This window comes from Ictidomys tridecemlineatus, chromosome 12 (genome assembly GCF_052094955.1).
Source record: "Ictidomys tridecemlineatus isolate mIctTri1 chromosome 12, mIctTri1.hap1, whole genome shotgun sequence".
NCBI classification, from domain to species: domain Eukaryota; kingdom Metazoa; phylum Chordata; class Mammalia; order Rodentia; family Sciuridae; genus Ictidomys; species Ictidomys tridecemlineatus.
The window spans coordinates 119,097,296-119,106,230 of NC_135488.1; the positions used below are offsets into that span (position 1 = coordinate 119,097,296).

The window sequence follows — 8,935 nt, forward strand, 5'->3', positions numbered from 1 at the left end:
GGGGGCAGAGGACAGGTGGGCAGGGGCAGGACAGGAGACGACCTGCCGAGTTCTCTGTTAGATGCTTCTGGAAGACCTCTGGTTTTGCGACCTCTCTGGAAGGCCATGCGCCTACGCCTGATGGGAGGCAGAAGCCCGCACTGCCCCGAGGTCCCTACCCCAGCTCTGGTGCAGCCAGCTTATGGAGGCCACTTTCTGACAGGGCTGCTCTTTCCCCTACTCCCCACTAGGACCTTCAGTGAGGGGGGGTGGGGGCAAGGCTGGTGAGAAAGGAGAACGCGCTCATTTGGCTCTTCTGCTGTGATTGCAGAAGCCCTTGACACGGGGCAGGACTGTGCCCAATAAGCCCAGGGTGAGCTGAAGAGATCCGAGATTGAAAAAGCATCGACTGTCCTCCGCTGCTTCTCTGGTGGTCTAGAGGCTGCCGGGAGGGGCAGCTCACTTAGAGTCCAGCGCACAGGAGGGTAGTAGGTATTGCTGCCAGGAGAAGACCCGGAGCAGAGTCAAAGCACGGTTCTGCGGTCCGTGTATCGCTCTGTACCGCCACGAGCAAGGACCGTCCACCAGTGTTTCTGCCTTGGAGTTAGCAAGGCTGCTCCTTTGGGGGAGGGATGAGTAGTCACCAGTAGGGGATTTTCTAAGCAAAACCCTGCTGAAGTAGTTCAACCCGACACAGCACTGCACCACCTTTTAAAGGCCGTGGCTTAGTCCCCGCAGAGCCACAGAGGCCAGGCGCAAGTTTCCCGCCCCTTCCGAGCGGCCCTGAGTGCAGTGCGCCCCCTGTCCTGTCTGGGGCCTCTGCACCTCTCTGCCTCCTCTCTCCCCCTCAGCCCCTCGTGCATTTTCCCCCGTCCCCCAGCTCCACTTGCTGGCCTGGGAGCCTCCTCCTCTGTCCACCAAGTGCTGGAGGTGCTGTGCCTCCCCACGTCAGGACCCGCCCCCCACGGCGGCCTCTGGCCCTCCACCTCCAGCTGCTGGCTGCCCTTCACTGAGCTGTGAGCCTTGAGGCAGGGGGCAAGGGCAGAGGACAGGTGAGAGCAGGACAGGTGGGCGTTGATTTCCTCAGGAGATCTCCCCAGGGACTGTGGAAGGGGAAACTGCAGGGGGCAGCAGCAGGAAACACTTTGCAGGGGCCCCTGCCCCCGCCCCAGTGCTGTGTGTGAGCCAGAGCCTAGGACCCAGGGGGGAGGTACGTGGAGGGGGGCGACATCCCAGGGCTCTGGGGATGGTTGATCTGAGTGATGGGCCAGGTGCCGGGGGGAGCCATACTCAGGGAGCCTGAGTTGAACCAACCCCCTCCAGCCCTAGGTATGGCGCTCCTGCAGGAAGGTCAGGCCCAGGGCCAGGACTCCGAGTACCCACAGCACCCTGGGGAGGCTCAGGGCCATCCAGAACCTGGCCCCAGGGCGCTCTCGCAGTCCCTGGCATGAGGCATTTGTTCATCCATTGTCTGTGCACACACTACAGCCTCCTGGTTCACAAAACCACAGACGGTAAGACCTTTCCCAGCTTCCAAATCCAAGTGCTGCAGCAGATGGAGCAGGAGCGTCGGTCGGTCGATATCAGGTACACAGGCACAGTCGGCTGGCATCCTGAGCAGGACCAGGAGAGGCGCGCATCCCTGCTCTCCTCATCAGCATTCCCTTCCAGCCCTCCATATGGATCAGTGAGATCCCGCGGCATGAGGGAACGGGGAGGAGCAGTGAATCCCCATTAGGCACAGCGCTGTTTAAGGAGGTGAGTCTGCCCTGTTTTTGCTCTGCCTGGTGCATGCAGAATTAACTCCATCTACAACTCATTCGTATTATTATTTGTTCTGCCCAGATTCCAGTGAGATCCCGCAGGCCTGAGGCCTGGGGCAGAAATAGAACCCGTGGGCTCGTCTGTGTTAGCAGAAGGGAAGAGCACCTGCCCATCCAGCTTCTGTTGTTTTCCCACATCAGGGATTTGAAAACTGAGGCGAACCCCAGTGAACGGCCACGATTACAGCGAGATGCTAAGGTTTGGATGCGAGGTGTCCCCAGAGCTCGTGTCTGAGGGTGCAAGAATGGTCAGAGGTGACACGATGGAGTCATGACATGGATGAGCGGGTGGGAACTGCAGGCAAGCGGTGGTGACCGCAGGACAGGATCCCGGGGCAGACCTCCGGGTTGACACGTGACCCTGGTGAGGGGAGTGCCCTTGCTTCCTGGTTGCTGCGTCCTGAGCTGCTGTCCTCCACCCTCCTCTCCACCTTGAGGTTCCCCCCGGCCTCAGACCCAGCTCTAGGGAGTCAGCCCATCACCATGAACCAAAGCCAACTTTTCCTCCTTGGTCTTTTGTCCCAGTGACACAGAAGCTGCCTAAAACACGAGGACACAGAAGAGTGGCCCTTCCTCTCAGCTCACAGTCTAAACAGGGCCTACCACCATGCTGACCACCCCCGAGGACGGGACAGGCTCAGCACGGCTGCTCCCTGGGCCTTGACCACCAGAGCAGAGCCATCGATGGTGGCAGGTGCTTTCCCTAAACTGATCCCTAAAACAGATATCACCCTCCCGTTTTCACACAAGAGGAAACTGGGGCTGGCGGAGATGGGAATTTAGCTGGGGGGCAGGCGTGGATACGGACGGAGCTGACTCCGAGCCTAACTAGGCGACAGCGTCTGCCTGGCCATGGGCCCCCGGTCGGGCTTCACGATCGTTGCCGGGCTAGAGCTTCACAGCCACCAGCAAGATGGGATGCGAGGCAGTGACACGGCTTGGATGAGGCGTCCCCAAAAGTTCGTGTGAGACGATGTGAGAGGGTTCAGAGGAGAAGCAGTTGGGTTGTGAGAGTCTTCACCCAATCAGTGAATTCATCCCCGCTGATGGGATTGATGGTGGGCGCCGAGGTGCTGCGTGTGGCTGAGGAGGGGCCCTGGACGTGGCTTTGGGTGTATATTTGTATCTTGCAAACGGAGAGCTCTCTCTGCTTCTGCTCCCGCACCACTCTCTTCCACCAAGGTGTCCTGCCTCACCTTGAGCCCCGAGGAATGGGGCTGAGTGTCCTGGGCTGAGACCTCTGCGACCGTGAGCCCCAAGTACACTTCCCTCCTCAGCAGTGGTGCCGGGCGGGCCTTCTAGTCACCGTAGCAAGAGGCCCATGACACACAGCAGTGGGCGCTTGCCTGCCAGGAACAGTGTGTCCTGTCCTTCATGGGGGTGACCGGTGTTGCTGCCCACCAGGGATGACAGTTTCTGGTCCCCTGGCTCCCGAGTGGTCATGTGACTGATTTCTGCCAGTGGCAGATGGACAGAGCTGACGGGCTACATGCTGGGCAGGGCATTTGGAAAGGGGACGGGGCTCCTCCACCCAGCCTTTCTGCCCATCCACCAGCAGGCCCCAGAAACCCGGGGACCCCTGACCACAGGCAGAAGCCTCTGTCCTCGGTCCCCAGGAGAGAGAAGGCGGCCCCAGCCAGGGTACTAGCCGGGGACCCCTGGCACAGGAGGTGCCTCTGTGAAACCCAAGGACTTCATTGCTGTTGGTTTTGCTGAGTTATTCCAACATTGTCTTTCCCATTTAACATGTCACAAAACCAAGGTTCAAGGAGGCGAGTGATTGGCAGAGTCCCAGGCCAGGTCAGGGCCTTCCCGAGGCCTCCTTCTCCCAAGCCCTACTCTCTCAGCCCTTTGATCTGCCTCTCTGCCTGCCCTGCCTGGTGGACGTCCCTTGGGCTCCATCGACTCGACTTGTTTGTGCAAGTAAAAGTGATGGCCAGCACGGCTGAGTGAGAGTTGGTCCTGGTCCTGTCTCTTGTGCTCTGTGTCTTTTGGCAGGTCAGTGGCACTCTCTGAGTTCATCTGTGAGACGGGAACCTCAGAGGGACCCACCAACTTCTCCACAACAGTTTGAGGTTGGCAGCCTTGTAGCCCAGCCAAGGGCACCCATGGTGGCCGACGGTTGGTCTCGAGGGAACCTTAGGTGCTCTGATTTCCAAGCACTGTCCCCTGCTGTTCCCAAGACAGCCGCACAGCTAGGGCAGGCAACGCCACGTCCACATACTCTCCTCACCTGGGCACAGGGACCAGGGCACTTCCCAGCCTCCCTGGCAGTCAGCCTGGCACGTGACACTCCCTGCCAATGGAACAGGAGCCTGTGTCACTAAGCGACTCTCCTCCCCAGCTCTCGCCTCTGCGGGAACTCAGGCCCTGTTCCTCAGCCTCCCGTTGCAGGGGCCACTCCTGGGTACCTGCAGCACCCCTGGAGGCAGCGCCCAGGAGCCGGGCGTCAGGTCAGGACTGTGTGAGTCAAAATCACACTTTTTCTCTAAGCCAGAGCATTAACTGCTCTGAATAGCACATCGTGCAACAAGACGGAGCCTCCGCCCTGCTCACGCCGGCTCTCTGGCCTACTCAGGTCCTCACCTGCCCGTGACCCAGCCTCCCAGGGACCCCCACTGCCCCTTCCCCAGGACTCCAGCTTCCCTGCAGTCAGGCTGGCCCTGAGCGCCTCACAGGAGAGCTCGTCCCGCGGCGGCCCCTCCAGTGTCCTCAGGCACCAGCACGGCACAGGGGCTGCTGCTCCAGGGCCACCCTCGAAGGCAGCTTCCACAGCGCGTTCCCGTCCCCGGCCTCGCTCTTCCACCTCCACATTCCTCGCTGGCTGTCCATGCCCTGGAGGGCACCCGCTCGCTCACCCTTTCCTCCTCCACCTCCCTCCACGGCGGGCTCTGTGAGCCGTGGGTGGGTGTGCTTGTTCACGCCTGCGTCCTCAGGGCCTGGGACACAGAGGGGCTCAGGGCACACTTGACACGTAAGTGAACTAGAACACGTGAGCACACATCACCAACAAGGTGCTGGGCAATGGGGCTTGGGGCCCCTCACCATGCTGAGGGGACCACAGTGAGTGACCCGTGGGGGTGCAGCAGGCTCGGGCGGTCCAGGTCCTGTCTGCAGAAGAGACGACCCGGGCTGCACCCCAGGAAAAGTCGCCGGACTCTGAGAGCAATGACAGGTGACGACATTCCAGACAGGGACACAGCTGACAATGAAAGGCAGGAGGATCCCACCAAAGCCAACAGGAAGTGCGAGTCACAGCAGTCACCAGCCCCACAGAGCAGCCAGCGTCTCCAGGGCCCGACGCTCTGCGGACCTCCAGAGGCACGGTTCTGCCCAGACGCACCCGCACCAACCACCACGTCGAGGGTGAGACCCGGTGGCTGCCTCACAGCTTGGAGCAGCTGGGCTGCCCTCCAAGGAGCCGGCCCAGCCCTGCCAGAGGGCCCGCAGCACACCCAGCTGAGCAGGTTCGAGGCTCTGCCCCACCTTATCTCCTCCACACTTCCCACCTGCGCTCCTCGTCTTCCTCCAAGTCCCCGGGAGAGCACTGGCTCGTTGTCAGCGACGGGAAGGGGGAAGCCAGCAGCCTCTGGGATGTCAGCCACAGTCTTTGTCACCGACCAATCTTGTGTGGGTTGAATTGCTCCTGAAACTCCCACTCGCCTGCCCAGCGCCAGGCCCCGTTGCAGAGGTCACCTGGCTTCAGAGCTGCGTTACTTCATTGTCACAAAGACAGACCCGTCTTGTTTCAGCCAAGCCACCTCTGCAGACTTTTGAACTTAGGGGACAGACTTTTGAACTGGGACAGGGAGATGGGTGACCACTATTTTGAATACCTACTATGTGTTCAGCACGGAGTTCATGTTTCTCAGAGTCTCGGCAGGTCTCTGATATAAAATCTCTGGTGTCATATTAGAGTCTGGTTGGTCTAGCCAACTAGAAGGACTGGTCGGAGCTGGGCCAGGAGTCAGATCCCAGCCCATTTCCACTACTACAGTGGGTTACCTGGAGCCCAGTGACTCACAAAAGAGGAGGCACATTCAGCCCGCAGCTGGGGAAGCCAAACCACAGGCTCAGGCTCTGGCCAGGGCCTCCTGGGGGCATCACCCCATGGCAGACGGTGTCATGGCAGGAGCCGGTGAGAGAGGTCACCCGCTGTGACAGGAGGCCAGGGCGTCGTGCAAAAACCTTCTCCAGAAAACTGAGGGTCCTGACCTCCCACGAAGCCCCCCTTAAGGGCCCACCACCTCTCACGTCACCACACTGGGACCCGCCGTCCAGCGCCTGGTCCCGGGACTCCAGCCACATCCCAGTTACAGCAGAGCCACAGAAGCGAGGACACAGCCATGACGTCAACTCCTGGCTCAAGCGGGACTCTGAGCCATCAGGAGCTCAGACCCCAGCGCGCACTGGGCCCCAGGCTCCCTGAGTGTCCCATGCACTCACAGCCTGTGGCCGCTGGCTGCGAGGGGGGCTCTGCCAGTTGTGGGGTGACAGATGCCACAGCTGCAGAGACCCCGTCCCCAGTGCTCAGCTTGTCCAGGGCGAGGCAAAGGTCACGCCAGGCCTGGGCCTTGGGTCTCTGGATCACTGTAGAATCTCTTTGTGGCCTCACTCCACAAAGGTGTTGGCAAAGGTGTCCCAGAACAGAGTGGCCTCTCATTAGCATGTTGGTGCTGCCAATGCAGCCTCTTGATCTGGGAAATGGCCCTGAGAGCAGGCATGAGTACTGCCCACGTCCCTGGGAAGTCACTGAAGCACCGCGGGTGGGCCCAGTGGGCAGAGTGGCCCCAGGCCAGGTCAGCTCCTGCCCAGGCTCTGAGGAGCTTGACAACGTGTCCCCCGGAATCTCCAGGGCGCCCACTTCCAGGGGCTGTTGTGGGAGCAGAGCCTCCTCCAGACACCTGCTGTCCGACTGTGAGGTCCTCCTCTCACTGGGCCACCAGGGCGGAACCACCTCACGGCACCTGGACAGTGGCCACCAGCCCACCCGGGGCTCCTCCTCTTGCCACGTTCTTCCCAGGCCTTCCGTCCTGGGGCAGCAGGCCATGTTGTCTCATGTCCCCGTCCGTCCCTCCTGCAGCCCCCTCTGGGGACACTGTTTCCTGGCACATCCCTCCTGAATGTCCATGTCCTTCATCCACCTGGGACCAGAAGGGCGAGTTGACCAGGTGAGGGCCTCTCAGAAGGCTGGCCCTGCCACCCTGCCTGCCCACTCTCCACTCAGTGCTGGGACTCAGGGCACTTACCAGGTGACCACAGAGCCCCACCCTCCAAGGCCAGGTGGGGAGGACCGTCTTTAATCACCCCCACCAGGCCCTGAGGGGAGCTGTGCCCTGCACACGCAGACGCTCAGCAAGTCTCCACCCTCGGCCTCTGGAGTGGCCCAGGGTCACCTCCCTGCACCAGGGACTTCCATGTGACACACACGCAGCGTCCAATGACAGCTGCTGGCCCAACTCAGCAGACGTCAGCAGACAGTCTCTCTGAGTCACATCTGACGTCTCCCCCAGCTGAGTCACTTCCCGTGATCGATGTCTTCCTGAGCCAGTGTCCTCATGGCCCTGCTGGCAAGCGACTGTGCCAGCCTGCACCATGTCTAACAGCTTCTCTGTCCACATGGCACATCCTCAGGAGCCTCTGCAGTCGATGGAGGTAGCCAGAAACCACAGGCCCCTCTTGGCATCTACTGGGAAGCAGGCCAAGTACCACACAGGCCTGTTCTGCTCAGTACTGGGTAATCAGTGGCCAGCACAGTACCTGGTACACAGAAGGTGCTCAATAATGTCTGCAGAGTGAAGGAAGAGATCTGGGCTCAAACCCCAGGCAGGTCATTCCCAGCTCTGAGATCACAGAGCTCCTTAGAGGGGGCTGTAGCAGAGCTGAAGTCACATCTAGAAAGACTGGGCACACAGTGGGAGTCAAATACAGAGCCTCGCTCTCCCTGGGAGAGATGCAGCCCAAGACCCTGAAATCCTCAGTGGTGTCCAAACCAGGGCAACTGCAAGTCCTGGAGACACCGTGGTTTTCCCACAGGTACATGCTGTGATGGAGTTTCATTTATAAGGGGGCCACAGTAAGACACTAGCAACAGGTTATCGTACATCTTGGCCACCTCAGCACATGACTTTTTCCTTTCCTTATTAAGCTGAGATACATTTGCAGCTTCTCTGTGGTGTGTCCAAATTGCCCTCAGGCTTCAAGTGAAATGTGAGTTTTAACAGGAAAACTGCAGTACCCCAACAGTTACTCTGATAACTGAATAGCTACTGACTCATGGGTGGGTAGTGTATACAGAGTGGAAACTCAAGACAAGGTGATGCTCCACATCCCAGCAGGACAGAGTGGAACATCAAGATTCCATCTCACTTCTCAGATCAATGTGCACTTAAAAAATTCAGGAATTGCTTATTTCTGGGATTTTCCACATTATATTTTCAGACTGCCATTGACATCGGGTAACAGACACTAGAAGGTAAGACAGTGGATGAGGGGCACAATCGCAATTGCTGATTATGTTCTCCATCAGGTGTGACTGTTGACATACAAAAAGAAGCAATGTCTGGTCTGGTGGGGTTTGTGGGCTGGGGCTGGTGAGCACAGAGGCAGACAAGGCCAGACCAGAGAGAGGCAGAAAGGAAGTGCCCAAGCAGAGTCTTACTCAGCCCAGGGCAGGGCAGGCTTTCTGGAGGGGTTCTGAGTCTGAGGCTGGAGTGGGTGCCGCAGCAGGGATGGGGGTTCCCGGCAACAGCAGAGAGGCCTGGGCAGGCACCCCGACTCCACCAATACCTGGCGGCTCCTCTGGGTCTAGGAAGTGACGTGCACATCCAGAGACGTGAGCTCAAAGAGCAGCACTAGGTCCCAGAGTGGCCAGGGTGAGAGGGCAGTGTCCAGCGCAGGACAGGCACTTCGGGGACCACCGGCAAGGGGTGACGGCACCAGGTGCACAACCAAACTGGCCATCAGCCCTTGGGAGGCCCAGAGACCCCAGGGAAGGGAGCAGGAGTGCTGCTCACAACATGCGCCTCCCACTCAGAACCCGCGTCTGCGCTCAGAGTCCAGGTGACCCCAGAGGCACCAAAGCCAAAGAGTGCCCTCCTCCCAGGATGCCCCCGTCTGGTGCAGTGCCCTTC

The 8,935-nt window shown here is 59.8% G+C and overlaps 2 long non-coding RNA genes across 3 annotated transcripts; one reads left to right on the plus strand and one right to left on the minus strand.

Annotated features, from left to right (window-relative positions):
* LOC120884931 (uncharacterized) lies at positions 1–3,757 on the plus strand. 2 transcript variants are annotated; one of them, XR_013429310.1, is made up of 4 exons: positions 1–1,031; positions 1,468–1,737; positions 1,825–2,001; positions 2,328–3,757. It is a non-coding gene; the product is annotated as an uncharacterized LOC120884931 (long non-coding RNA). The 2 variants fall into 2 exon arrangements; XR_013429309.1 differs by having other exon boundaries at positions 1–1,737.
* On the minus strand, positions 1,790–7,216 carry LOC144369484 (uncharacterized). Its single transcript, XR_013429311.1, has 2 exons — positions 7,052–7,216; positions 1,790–6,946 (listed from the first exon to the last, which is right to left on the minus strand). It is a non-coding gene; the product is annotated as an uncharacterized LOC144369484 (long non-coding RNA).
* Positions 7,217–8,935: the final 1,719 nt, after the last annotated feature.